We start from the raw sequence: 13,401 nt of genomic DNA on the forward strand, positions 1-13,401 counted from the left end.
CTGCTCCCGGCTCCCGGATGGGTCTTTGAAACCCAAGGTTTCTTTTCCAACCTGGGGTTCTCCAAACCATTGCCGATGGTAGGGCCTCTGCTTCTGCTGAGACTTAGAATTCCTTTAGTGAGTTCAGCAGGAGGTGAGCTTAAGAAAGAGGCTGGACTATTCTTCCTAAGTACTGTGCTCTTACCAAAGCAGCCACAGCCAGGACTGGGCCCCACCACAACCCAGGGCTCCTGTCCCTCCATGTAGAGCCATGGACACTTTGTGCCAGTGCTGACGGAGACCAAGTGAGTTTAAACAGTCTTGTCCTCTACTACCGACTGGGACAGGCTGTTGATCCCAGTGTAAACAGGTTTTTGAAGAATGGACATCCAGCTGTTGGTCCAAGAGAGCCACGATCCCTCTGAGGCCTTGACTGCTGTCTACCCGAACCCCATATACCTGCCAGGACTGTCTCACACTACCCTGGCCCACCCAAGCCACCTTCTCTCCACCATTGTGGTACTAAGAGCAGCACCAGAATTCACACTGATATGACTTTAGTTCATAAATATTTTGGTAGAACAGTTTAAGGATCTGGTGTTACTTATCTGCAGTGCTGTTGATTCATAAGGAAGTACTTACACATATAAACAAAACTAGCTGTTTGTACTTAACTGGCAGAGCCCTCACTATCATATTGTGAAGGCCAGATTAATCTGAGCAATAATAAATATTGACATGTGGAAATTATAAAGCAGCTTGTTATCTAAGGATCAAAAATACTTTTGAGATACGTTATCTTTTACTAAAACCAGGATTTAGGCAAGTATGTTACATCTGTGGCAAATCTTTGACATGGTCCTTATACAAAACCTATTAAAATGCTTCAGACACCAGTGCTTCAGGGGACATGGCATTGGCATATCTGAATAAAGGATAGAGAGAAATGGAACTTTCTATGAATGGAAATAATTCAAGTGATGGCCTATATGAATACTATCTGCTATCATTTAAAAAAAAAAATGCTACATTTCAGCCAAGCAACATATGTTCATTTCTCTTTCAAGACGTAACAGTCTGGTGTGGGTGTTCTTGGCCATCAGTGGTTTTTCTCCACCTGGCTATGCGGGAACCCAGGCTTGTTCCCTCATGGGCCTCTGCCATCTTTAAGTTCCCAGAGTCCTCTGTATCCCATTAGCAAAGGAGGGAAATGATGGAAACGTCACCCCATTTCTTTAGCACCTCTGGCCAAAAGGACATCTTTCACTTCCGCTTACACACATCCCCCCCACCCCCCGGTGAGAACTAGTCATTTGGCCCTATCTAAACGCAAGAGGTTCTGGGAACTGTGGTCTCTTCCAGGGAGCCCCTTCCCGATTATGACTCCCTACTACGGAAAGATGAGCACTAGATTTTGGGGGCAGTTAGTTGTTTCTGCCATATGGATTTGGTTACTTGTTTATTAATTGTTTGGTACACAGCAGAACATGCAAGTTTGCAGAGAACACTTTATCACACTGAAAAGTCAAATTCACCTAATATAAATTACAGAAGATCAGATACTACCACAGCTGCGAAGTAGACAAGGAGTCGATGAAACTCAGTATAGAGAAACGCAAAGCATTTGGGGAAAATGCTCCAAATCAGTTTGTACTAAAGGTATGGTAATAGTCCATGGTACCACATTCCATGCAGAAAGTGGACAATGAGAGTCATTATACACCATTCTCTAAAGACATGGATACATTCATTGGTGGCTAATACAGCCAAAACAACTCACCAGAATAGCAGACATTTCCTGGTGAAGAATTACAAATATAGCAAAATAATCTTGTTCAGAATTTTGACATAGCCTCATCTAGAATATCATATGCCATTCTGGCCACCTCATCTCAGAAAATAACATAGCGGAACTAAAGGAGCTTCAAGGAGGAGCCAAGTGATCCAAGGTGATGGTCCCTAACCTTTTTGGAGTCTTAGTCTCCTTTGAGAATCTCTCTTACCCTTTACCTCAGAGAAATGCATGGAGGTGCACGTGTAACTTTGCATGCAATTTCATGCCCATCCATGGCTACCTTGGGGTATTCAGACCAAAATTAAGAAACTTTGGTTTAAAAAACACCATGTGAGGATAAACTTTAAAAATTGGATCCTTTTTTTCTGAATACATAAAGACTCAGAGAAGCTGTATGTAATCACAATTTTTTTAAATTTTTTTTTTAACGTTTATTTATTTTTGAGACAGAGAGAGACAGAGCATGAACGGGGGAGGGTCAGGGAGAGAGGGAGACACAGAATCCAAAACAGGCCCCAGGCTCTGAGCTGTCAGCACAGAGCCCGACGCGGGGCCCGAACTCACAGACCGTGAGATCATGACCTGAGCCGAAGTCGGACGCTTAACCAACCAAGCCACCCAGGCACCCCTGTAATCACAATTTTTAAATCGCCAAGTACGTGATCAGTGCAAACACGGGTATGTTCACCATATCTTGATGTAGTAAGACATCAGGAGGGCCACCCTAAAGTTTGAAAGAGGCAAATTCAGGGGTACCTGGGTGGGTCAGTCAAGTTGAGCATCTAACTCTTGATTTCCGCCGAGTTCATAACCCCAGGGTCGTGGGATGGAGCCACGCCTGCCTGGGATTCTCTCTCTCTCTCCCTCTGCCCCCTCCCCTGCTTGCTCACACACTCTCTCTCTCTCTCTCAAAAGGAAGGGAGGGAGAGAGGGGCGGAGAGAGGGAGGGAGAGAGAGAAAGAAAAGAAAGACAAACGCAAAAATTAAAAAATAGTGTTACTGATTTACATGGCTGGTTTCATAAGCTTTTGGAATTTTGTCAACTTAAGATGTGGTAAAACCAGAACTATAAATAGCTTTTAGACTTAAATGAATTTCATGGGTGATAGCTCTATGATGAGAGATGTTAGAGAAAATGCAGTGGTTTAGTATATGGCCCTAACACACCTGTCAACATAGACAGCCATCTTTCCTAACACGTCCTACACCATGCCACCAAAAGAGACTCAGTGCTGAGCTGAACAGACGGACGGTGGGCCTGACCCAGAGTGGAGTTTTTTTAGTTTAGAATTGATCACCTTTACCAACTGGAAAGCCGCTGCATCACTGATGTCTTATTATGTCTGCTTGTTTCTCTGGGAGACAAAAGAATATAAATTCACTTATAAAAGTGACCGAATGGTGATCTCGGGGTTCGTGAGTTCGAGCCCCACACAGGGTTCTGTGCTGACAGCTCAGAGCCTGGAGCCTGCTTCAGATTCTGTGTCTGCCTCTCTCTGCCCCTTCCCCGCTCACACTGTGTCTCTCTCTGTCTCTCAGAAACGAATAAACGTTAAAAAAAAAAAGATTTTAAAGAAAGTGACTAAATGGGCCATACTGTGGTGATACGTACACTTGTTGTGTGTGCACAAGACATTTTTGTGACGTAAGGGGAATATGTATCATTACCTGCAATTTTCCACGTGTATATCCTGAGAGGCAAGAGAGTAAGTACCCAGCCCAGGCTCACATGTGAAGTCTCACGAAGGTCACCAGCTGCCCGCAGCCGTGGCTGTGGGTGTGGAGCCAGGGAGCAGGGCTTGTACCACAGCAGGCCCTGCTCCTCTGCTCAGTTCTGCTCTTCTGTCAGGGGTCCTGAAGCTGGCCCTTTCACCTTGTCTTCGCTTACCCCCTTGTCAAATACAGCAAATGGTTTTTGAAATCAAGCTAGAGGAAATGGTGAGCTGGGAGCACCTGGAGGAAAACTAGAGGCTCTGAGCAGTTGCCCATTCTGTCAGAGCCCTGAAGAAACAGCTGGGTGTGGTTGGCTACCTGAGGCGCCAAACCTTGTTTTGTAACGGTTTATGACCATTTATTTGAGGAACCACAGGTTGTTAGAACTTCCCCTCACTGACACTGTCTTGGCACCTACTACTTTATTTTTTTTTTTAAGTTTTTGCTTACTTAAGTAATCTCTACAGCCGAACGTGGGGCACGAACTCACAACCCTGAGATCAAGAGTCGCATGCTCTTCCAGCTGAGCCAGCCAGGCGCCCTGGCACCTACTACTTAAACAAACACAAACAAAAACTGTACACGAAGCAAGTTGGCTTCTGAGTGCTGAGTGCCTTACAAAACAACCAGTGATAATCACTTTTGGGGAAGAGGAACAGGAAAAAAGATGAACTAGAGGGAAATACGTAATCCTTGCCCAATGTTCAGCGCGTAGTAAGCACTCAATAAACATTTCTTTGTTGATTAAAAAGATCATATGTAGACTTCTAACTATGGGTTTTCCAAATAAAAAAAAGCTATGATATAATTTCCAATTTTTGTCTCACTGCCTTTGCCATTTATTGCATACTCCAAAAAATACCTTAAAATGAAACTGGCCACCCATAAAATAGTTTAGAGGCTGAAAATATAATTATTACATTGAAATACTTTAGCCTACGTGGCATTCCTTTACCTTTGCACTTTCAAGCCCAGTGAAATCAAAATCAGGGTAAAGGGATACCATTTTATAAAATGTTAAAATTCCAATTACAGTTCCTTTCCTTTCTTATTTTAAAGACTACTTAACAGGGTGCCTGGGTGGCTCAGTTGGTTAAGCGGCCGACTTCGGCTCGGGTCATGAGCTCGCAGTCCGTGAGTTCGAGCTCCGCATGAGGCTCTGTGCTGACAGCTCGGAGCCTGGAGCCTGTTTCGGATTCTGTGTCTCCTTCTCTCTGACCCTCCCCCGTTCATGCTCTGTCTCTCTCACTCTCAAAAATAAATAAACGTTAAAAAAATTAAAAAATAAATAATAAAAATAAAAAGACTACTTAACAACATCATAGACAGTGTAAAGAAGAAGTAAGGGAAACATTCATAATCCCTCCATCCTAACGCAACAAGTAATTCCATTTTTTTAATATTCCCCCCCAGATTTAGACACATATGCATGCATATTTTTGTCCATATGCATCACAGGTACCATCACGGTGAGCACACAGTTTTTTAGATCAGATTTAGATGTAACAAGGGAGACAAGTGAGAGGAGAAAAAGAGAAGAACCAAAGAAAATAAATAATAACCAGTTAAATGATGGCCAAACAGCAGCTCTTAGTGGGACTGCCTAAGAGAAGGTGGGCATCTCTCAACCTCCCAACAAGAACTTTCCAGCCTGGGGGACCAGTCCTGGGGTAGGCACTGCTGATAACCTAGCAACCATTCACATCAAAGCTGGGTCTACCCCTGCCTCCCTCCCAGCTTGTCAGGGACTCCAGGGCCAGCCCTGCCTTGTGGGCCACCCACAGGAGGAGCGCCACCGAAGCAGGAGGAGAGCCAGCAAGGACAGCGACGGTGGTGAGCCACGCTGAGATTGAAAGCAGGCAGATTTCCTGCACCCCGTGCTGCTCTGAACAGGGGCGCGGACAGTGTGTTCACCTGCTTAAAATGGCACCATCCCACAAAAGAGAACACAGTCCAGCAGTCTGCGTGCACAGCACCTTACAGTCACGTGGAGATGTTGCCATCCTTTGCCCAGCTTTCCAGTAGAATGCTCAATAACAACAGCAGCGACGTCTTCCATGGTGCTTCAAGCTTTACAGATTCCCAAAATGCTTTCACATGCATGCGCTCATTTGATCTCCACGACAGCCTGAGGAAGTCATCGGGGTGATCTTGACGCGCTCCACATTATATGGAAGGCAGACTGAAACTTGGGAAACTGAGGCAGTGTTCTATGTCACGGAACGAAAGTGAAGTTGGTCTCGGATGCCCTGGCCACTCTGGAAAGTGTGGTAACCTGCTCTCTCAGGCAGCACAGTCACACACACTCCCCCTCGTCCGCACTCGAGCAAACAGCTCTGCCAAGCATGTGACGCGAGTAAGTAGGGAACATTCCCATCGGCCATTACTGAGCGGGGCTTGGGGTTGCTGATAAGGGAGCCTAGCAAAATGGTGTTTTAAAAAAGTGGTTCCTCACCAAGATGGAAAGGTTTGCTTGTCAGCAGGACTACAGGTCCAGGGATGCGGTGTCTTCTTGGTGCTACCATTTCTGTCTGGTGTTACTAAAAAATAATATATTGATTACTTGCTACTTCAGTGTATCCAGTTTAGGAAAGCTATTTTTGAAAAGTGGCAAAGGCAGGAAATCGCTTCCTTCATTTGGGCATGGTTTCCAGCACACCTTTTGGAATCTCAGAGCCCACCCTCTCCCCACTCACCCATTTCTTTGTAGGTTTAGAAAAGGAGTATGTATCAGTTCAGTATTATTTTAGCAACAGAAGCCTCTGCTTTGGCTATTTTTAGCCTGTCAGGTGCACTCTGCCTGCCATGAACTTGGTATATTCAAGTGTTTAATTCAGCGGCCTCTCTCATTTGAAAGGGAGCTGTTCCAGCCTTCTGACCACCATAGCTCCACTTTTACAGCTGCTCGTAAATTTCTGAACATGCAGAGATATCTTTAGCTGCGACTCCAGATATTTCCTGTTGAGCTTCAAGATGCAATCCTGCAAGCACATTGAGGCTAAATATACCTTCTCTGTCCAGCACTCAGCCAAATTAACAGGGGCAGCATCAACACGACCTCTTTTAATCCAACGCTGAACAGGTTTTTTCAGTCAGATTAATTAAGCAATTTTGTTTGTTTTGGGCAATTGAAGTGATTTCACCTTCCCCTGAGCTGTGGATACCTAAGCTTCATTTTCTCTCCTGAATCCAAGTCTGACCAGAAGCCCCGCCAGAGACCTATACCAGGTATGTTTGGATACTGAGCATCTCTTAGCCCTGGACTTATACCCGGTCAAACAGATGGCCCCACAGCAGCCAACTCAGGGCAGTGCCTTACACATCCTCACAGAGTCCAGACTCCTCTTCAACTTCGCCGAGGGCCTTCGTCATTCAGGGCAGGAGAGGGATGCCAGGAGTTTTTTAAGGAATATATCCTTTGGGGACTTGAAAAAGGAAAAGAATGTTAAATTTTTCAGGCCTAGCAGGAGGACTATGGTAGGAGAAGCCTCCTCTCTGGAGTTCTTGTCCACAAGGGATGCATCCATCTTTTCAACAGAGCCTAAAAACTTACACTGGCGTTCCTGGATAAGTCCTTGGATTCTTCGGGATCTTCAGAACCAACAGTATACACTGAATGCCACTGGTCAGTGTCCCTATAACCAAGATCAGCCAGTCCCAGGCCATCCACAGGCCAGGAAGACACCATGCTGGGAGAAGCCCTGAGAAAACAATGTGAGGAAGCCAGGCTTTTGCCGGTGGACCACCAAATATGCACCTCCCCCCACCCCGACTCCTGCCCCCTTTAGGGAGGCTGTGGAAAAAGGCCTAGTCCCACCCCACCAGATTAGACTCGCCCTAGAAGGTTATTAGGGTCAGTGGGGACACAGATGACTGTTTATTCCCACCAGTTTTCTACCTGCCTCATATCCTGTTCACGTATTCGGTTCACGCTGGGGGCACAGGTTTTGGCCATCAGTCTAGCGATGGGGCTGTATCTGACGCTTGCACACCCTCTCCAGAACACCTGCAAAGATGAGCCTGAGGAGCCCCGTTGAGGACACCAGCCTGTCACCTCTCTCCTTCTCATGTCATCTTGTGGTTTATGATGCTGAATATTTCTGTAACTCTCTGTACTTGGAGGATTTCTTTTTGGGCTGTTATTGCCTGGCAAACACCGTTACTCATCAAAATTTATTAAGCAGAGGAAGCAACAAAAACAAAGGTACTAAACAGTGGCTTGCAAAACCAACAGGACTTGAGAATAAGAAATGCAAATGAATAAAAATAGCCACAGCTCCCCTTACCAGTGCTTCCTAGGAGCAGGTGCTACTCTCATCAAAATACATGCAGTGACTCAGAGAAGCCTCCCAGCAAGTCCATGAGCTTGCATCTTCTCTGTCTGCAATCTCTCCTTCAATGGAAACGTACAGTATGTATTGGGTACATACTACATGCTAAGAAATGGGTTCGGCACTGGAGATATAGCGATGGATGAGGTTGCCAAAGTTTCTGCTCTCATCGAGCAAAGCAGACATAGGGTAATGAAGTAACCAATTGCACAAATAATTCCTAGAGGGCAGGGACCAGTTGAGACTCTGCAGCTCGAGCAAGAGTCCCTCGTAGTATGAGTGTGTGTTTAGAAACCCACATGGGACTCTCTCACCTCTCACCCCTTCCAGCCTCTCCAGCCCAATCTGCTCCTATCCCATGCTCTATACTTCACAGTCTGGCAACACATGAGATTGGCCACAGGGCTGTTTCTTACCTCCATTCCTTTGCTCATATTGTCCCTGCTGCCTCTAACGCTTTCCTTAACTAATCCCTATGCAGTTCCAGAATCCGCTCCCCCAGAAAACCCTTCCCAACCCTCCTTGCCCCAGTTAAGCTGTGTTAATTAAACTTCCTTTGTGCCTCCAGGGCCAGTGGTGCTGATCTCTGTCCCTGCACTTGGCCTCACCACTCAGCAGGGATCTGTTGCGGTGTGTGTTTTCTCGCTAGCCTGGGTGCTCCCCGGGTCCCTGCTGGATCCATCTTTGCTGTCTGCTGCACAGGTCCTGACCCACTGCTACCAGTGAATGCTTGTTAGCTGAATGTGCATCTCTGCCCTAGCGGAAAAGGTTAGGAATCAGGAGACTCTCCATTTTACCTAATGGTAGTTAATGGGGGAAAAAAGGAGCCTAGTGGGTGGGGCAGTAGAGGCTGATACTGCTGGAGTAGGGCAGGGGAAGAGGGGGTTGCTGTTGTGCCAACCTCTCCAACTTCCCTAGGGGACGCCCACCTAGACTCTTTGAACACTTGCAGTGACCGAGAACTGGCTGCTTCATCAAGCAATCTGTTCCTCTGTCACTCTGTTGAAAAGTTCTCCCTTTTGTTAAGAAAACTCTGCTGAAGACTTTTAGAGATTTGTCCTCTAGAACAACAGAATAATGTGACTCCCACTTCTCTATAATAACCCTCCAAATATCCAAAGAGTGCTTCTCGTGGCCTGTGTTAGACTCACTTTTTCTTACCAAATAATTCTAGTTTCCTCCACGATTTCTCTCATGTCACACAACTGGACACTCTCAAGCCTCTTCATGTCTCTTTTACAACATGGCATCCTGAGCTGAAACAATATTCCAGGTGGCTTCTTATCAGTATGGACTATGATGGTACAACTTCCTTTCCTGAACCTACAGCTTAAGTTCAAATTCACTTGTTTTACAGCCTTGTCACTTTGTCAGTTCCTACTGCTCTTGTGGATGGTGAAATTCCTTAGTGCTCTGCACACAGTGAGCTCTTGTCAGACCACGTTTAATAATAGCAGCTACCAGTTATCGAGCAGGTCCTGCGCCCATGAACCAGGCACTGTGCTAATCACTGCGCCCTCAGTACATTCCTTAATTCTTTCATCTACACTAAGGCTGAGTGAGATTAAGTAATTTACCCAAAGTGCTGGGATTTGAACCCAGCAGACTACCTGACTGCAAAGCCCGCAGGCTATTAACCCCCTGCCCTACCTCCCATTCTGAACTTACATAGCTGACTTTTTTTTCAGCTAAATTCCCACTTTCCTGTTAAGTTTGATCTGAGTTTTTAGCATCTCAGAAACTCCACCGGCAGAGTTTTTAGCTCATCTTTTCAGGTTTATATCATCTTATCTGCCACCTACATCCAGATCAACAACTGGGCGATGACTCCCCCGGCAGAGAACTCCTCCCAGGTTGACACCACTGGGGATCCAGTAAAGCCCAGACTTTTCAACAGCTTCTAGGCAACCTACCTTTGAGTTCTCCACACCTGTTTCCATTTAATGTGTCTGAAAGCCATCATGACAAAGTTTGTGATGTGCCATGTTGGTTTGGGATATGTCAAATATATACAAATCGGCCGCTTTAGCAGATTAACAACATTAAGGAATAGTGTTAAAGGTGGCCTCTTTGTTTTATATAGTGTTACAAATTCTGTGTTCAATCTTTCACCTAAAGTTTTGCCAGAAATCAGTATCATGTTCACCTTTCTTTGCCCCCTTTATGAAAGTGAGATGTTGCCTTGGCTCTAGTCTTCATTGTTCATTCCAGTCTTCCATTATTCATTCATTCATTCATTCTTAATATCAACAGTGTTTCCACATCACAGATGAAAAACAACAACAACAACAACAACGTTTTATCTTAAATCTTTTTCCTATTCCCCAAACATTAAAATAATGCATACTTCTGGGGCGCCTGGGTGGCTCAGTCAGTTGAGCGTCCGACTTCAGCTCAGGTCATGATCTCACGGTCTGTGAGTTTGAGCCCTGCGTCGGGCTCTGGGCTGACAGCTCGGAGCCTGGAGCCTGTTTCGGATTCTGTGTCTCCTTCTCTCTGACCCTCCCCCATTCATGCTCTGTTTCTCTCTGTCTCAGAAATAAATAAACACTAAAAAAAATTAAAAATAATGCATACTTCTTACCAAAACATGGGAGGTACATATATAAGTTTTAAAAAGCACCCCCAAAATGTCCAATAATCCTAGAGATAGCCTCTGACATCTACTAATTCTTTATAATCCAGAAGGCAATTTGCCTAGGTGCTAAAGTAATTTATTATCAAGATCTAGGGCTGGTTTCCCACACTCAGAAGAGGTGCTACTGCCTAATAGCAGCTAGAAAATTAGTAAGGGAAGGATGCTAGTTCAAGGTGAGGAGGAAGGTTGGGGCCCCAGGGCAAGAGTGGGATGGACTGTGGAACAGTGGGAGGCAGGGTCTCCCCATCGTGTGAGCCGTGAGGACATCTCTCTGTTCGGCAGGTCCGTCCTGTGTACGCTCTGTCCTTCAGTGTGCTGATGCAGCACGTGGTGGTAGCCCAACCCCCTTGGTGTGGTTGCCCCAGGAGAATTACTGGGCTGCTGTTCTGCGGTAGTTTTTTCTTTTTCTGTCAAAACTGTTGTGCCCCATACTCTCCAGCCTGAGAGTTTTATCTGGACACATTTCTCTCTTCCCCTCAAATGTCAGTTTGTACATCAGGGATTAGGAAGAGGAATCATATGGGCGAGAAGGTTCCCTCTGGGTGACTGTGATATGTTGGACATCTGTCTCCAAATGCATTATGTTCAGCTTAGACCCAAACTCTCAATCAATCACTGAAATTTTTCACAGATGGGTGGATGGACAAACATCTAACAAAATGTCTTGTAGATTCTCATCAAGAGAAGTTCAGGTGCAGGCTGCCCAGAGGTCCCTTCCAGCTCAGTGATTCTTTGAATGTGTGATTGATATTTTGGAAACAGGGATATCACTTGGTATATTTGTCAGTGGCTGGCGATCTTCATGAGACTTTAGTATAGTCCGGGGAAAGCCTTGAGGAAGATACACATCCTACAGAGCTACTTGCAGAAGGGACAAGTTAGTCATCAGATGGCATAGATTTTTTTAAAAAAATGTAGAAAAGCCTATTCTGGGAAAGTTGTCAATGGAAAATAAAGGGAGGGAACCAAGGGAGGGCCAGAAGAAGTATTTGATAACATAAAAAACATAATCCTGCAGTTGAACATGGCAGAAAAGGATATAGTAAAATTTTAATAACCATTATGTCAAGAGCTGCACCCTATAAGACAACAGTAGGTCACACGGGTGGAGGTTTCAGACCCAGATCAAATTATGTGTCTCACATCCAATGAACAGTTGGGTATACATCAGTCTTTCTGGCCACCTCTGAACACATAAATAACAGTCAGTTGTAGTAACCTCGTCTTAAAATGTTATCAAAAAAAAACTTTAAAAGATATATTCAGATTCTACACTGCCTACTCACTTTCTTTATATAGCAATGTATACACAGCCCACATCTGCCAAGTTAAGAAGGTACACTTTCTCTTCCATAGCTGCCGGGAACAGTGATTTAGATAGGAACCTCAAGAAAACCAGATGGATCCCTCTCTCTCAAGACAAAAGAATATTGGGTCTGTGGAAGGGTCAGGTAGGAATTTAGGAAAGTTATCTGAAGCAGCTAGTCCTGGACCTACCTTCTGTCGCTCATTCACCCATTCATTGAGTGCCCGCTGTGTGACAGGCACTGTGAGAAGCAAGTGAGTATAGAAATGAAGGCTGGCAAGGGACTTATAGACTAACAAAGAGAGACTGGTGACTGCATGGTTGTAATACAGGCAATAAGGAGGCCAGTGGAGGGAAAACAGAGGGTGCTTTGGATGCTCAGAGGGGAAAAGTAGCTGAGCTGATGCCAGAGAACATGTCCTGGGTGTGACATTAGAGTTCAGTGTTTAAGCATGACTAGAAGGAGTTAGCCAGGTGAAGAATGAAGGTGGGCGGGATTGGAGGCAGAGCGAGACACATTCAGCCAAATAAAAGTGATTTGGTAGGACCAGAGTTAGCACGGCGCTGGGGTAGGGGCAGTCAACAGACTGGACTGGAGAACTAGGACACAGAGTGTGCCCTACCAAGGAATATGACTTTTACCCTGCATGCAGATGCAAGGAGAGGACTGAGGAGCACCAGCATCATTAGAAAGGTCAGTCTCCTGACTGGGTATCTGGAGTGTGTGTGGGAGGACAACAGGAAAGGAAAATGGAGAACCAGTGACGAGACGAGCAGGGTAATCCAGGAGGAGTGTCAATGACCTGGACCAAGGAGAATGCCAGGTGGGATGACACGAAGGGGGTAAACCTACCAGATTCTCTAATGAAGAATGAGAGGGGAAAGAAGGAGTCTGGGATGACTCCCTAGCCCAGAAATCGGGTGGGCAAGATGGCAGCACCATTTTCAGAGGCATGAGTTTGAGACTGGACTGAAGGGTAAAGGGAGACATGGAGGAACTGATTTCATTCTGGTTCCACAGGGAGAACTGCTTGCTGCTAATTTGAATTTGCTTTCAAACTGCTGATGGTAGGAGCCGTACTGGCATGAGATTTAGTCACACGTTCATATCAGGTCCTGCAAAGCTAGAGGGCGTTCTCCCTGGAACAAAAACCTTAGGGCAGGGGGTTTTCACTTTGCAAAACTTGGTGGGGCACCTGGGTGGCTTTCGGCTCAGGTCATCATCTCACAGTTCATGAGTTCAAGCCCCGCATCGGGCTCTGCACTGACAGTGCAGAGCCTGCTTGGGATTCTCTCTCTCTCCCACTCTCTCTGCCCCTCCCGGGCTTGTGCGCTCTCTCTCTCTCTCTCTCTCTCTCTCTCTCTCTCTCTCTCAAACTAAATAAATAAACTTTAACGACAACAACAACAAAAATTATTCTTACTTTGGTTCTCAAGAATATTGTGTGCTGATATTCCTACTGACAACTGGTTCACAGGTGCCATGTGGTTAGACACTCGCCCAGTCCAGAGCAAAAAGTTGCAGGCAGGGCAGGGGCAGGAGCAATGTGCAATCAGCAAAAAGCTGTTCATGCTGATGGGAACCTCAACTGACTAAACACAGCCAAAGTGCTAATAAGACACATCCCAGTCATTTCCA

At 45.6% G+C, this 13,401-nt stretch overlaps 1 protein-coding gene across 3 annotated transcripts in view; it reads left to right on the forward strand.

Annotated features, from left to right (window-relative positions):
• Nucleotides 1-13,401, forward strand: part of MAML3 (mastermind like transcriptional coactivator 3) — a 417,019-nt gene that overhangs the window by 364,692 nt on the left and 38,926 nt on the right. The window lies entirely within an intron of this gene.

Source organism: Felis catus, chromosome B1, assembly GCF_018350175.1.
Source record: "Felis catus isolate Fca126 chromosome B1, F.catus_Fca126_mat1.0, whole genome shotgun sequence".
Classification (NCBI taxonomy): domain Eukaryota; kingdom Metazoa; phylum Chordata; class Mammalia; order Carnivora; family Felidae; genus Felis; species Felis catus.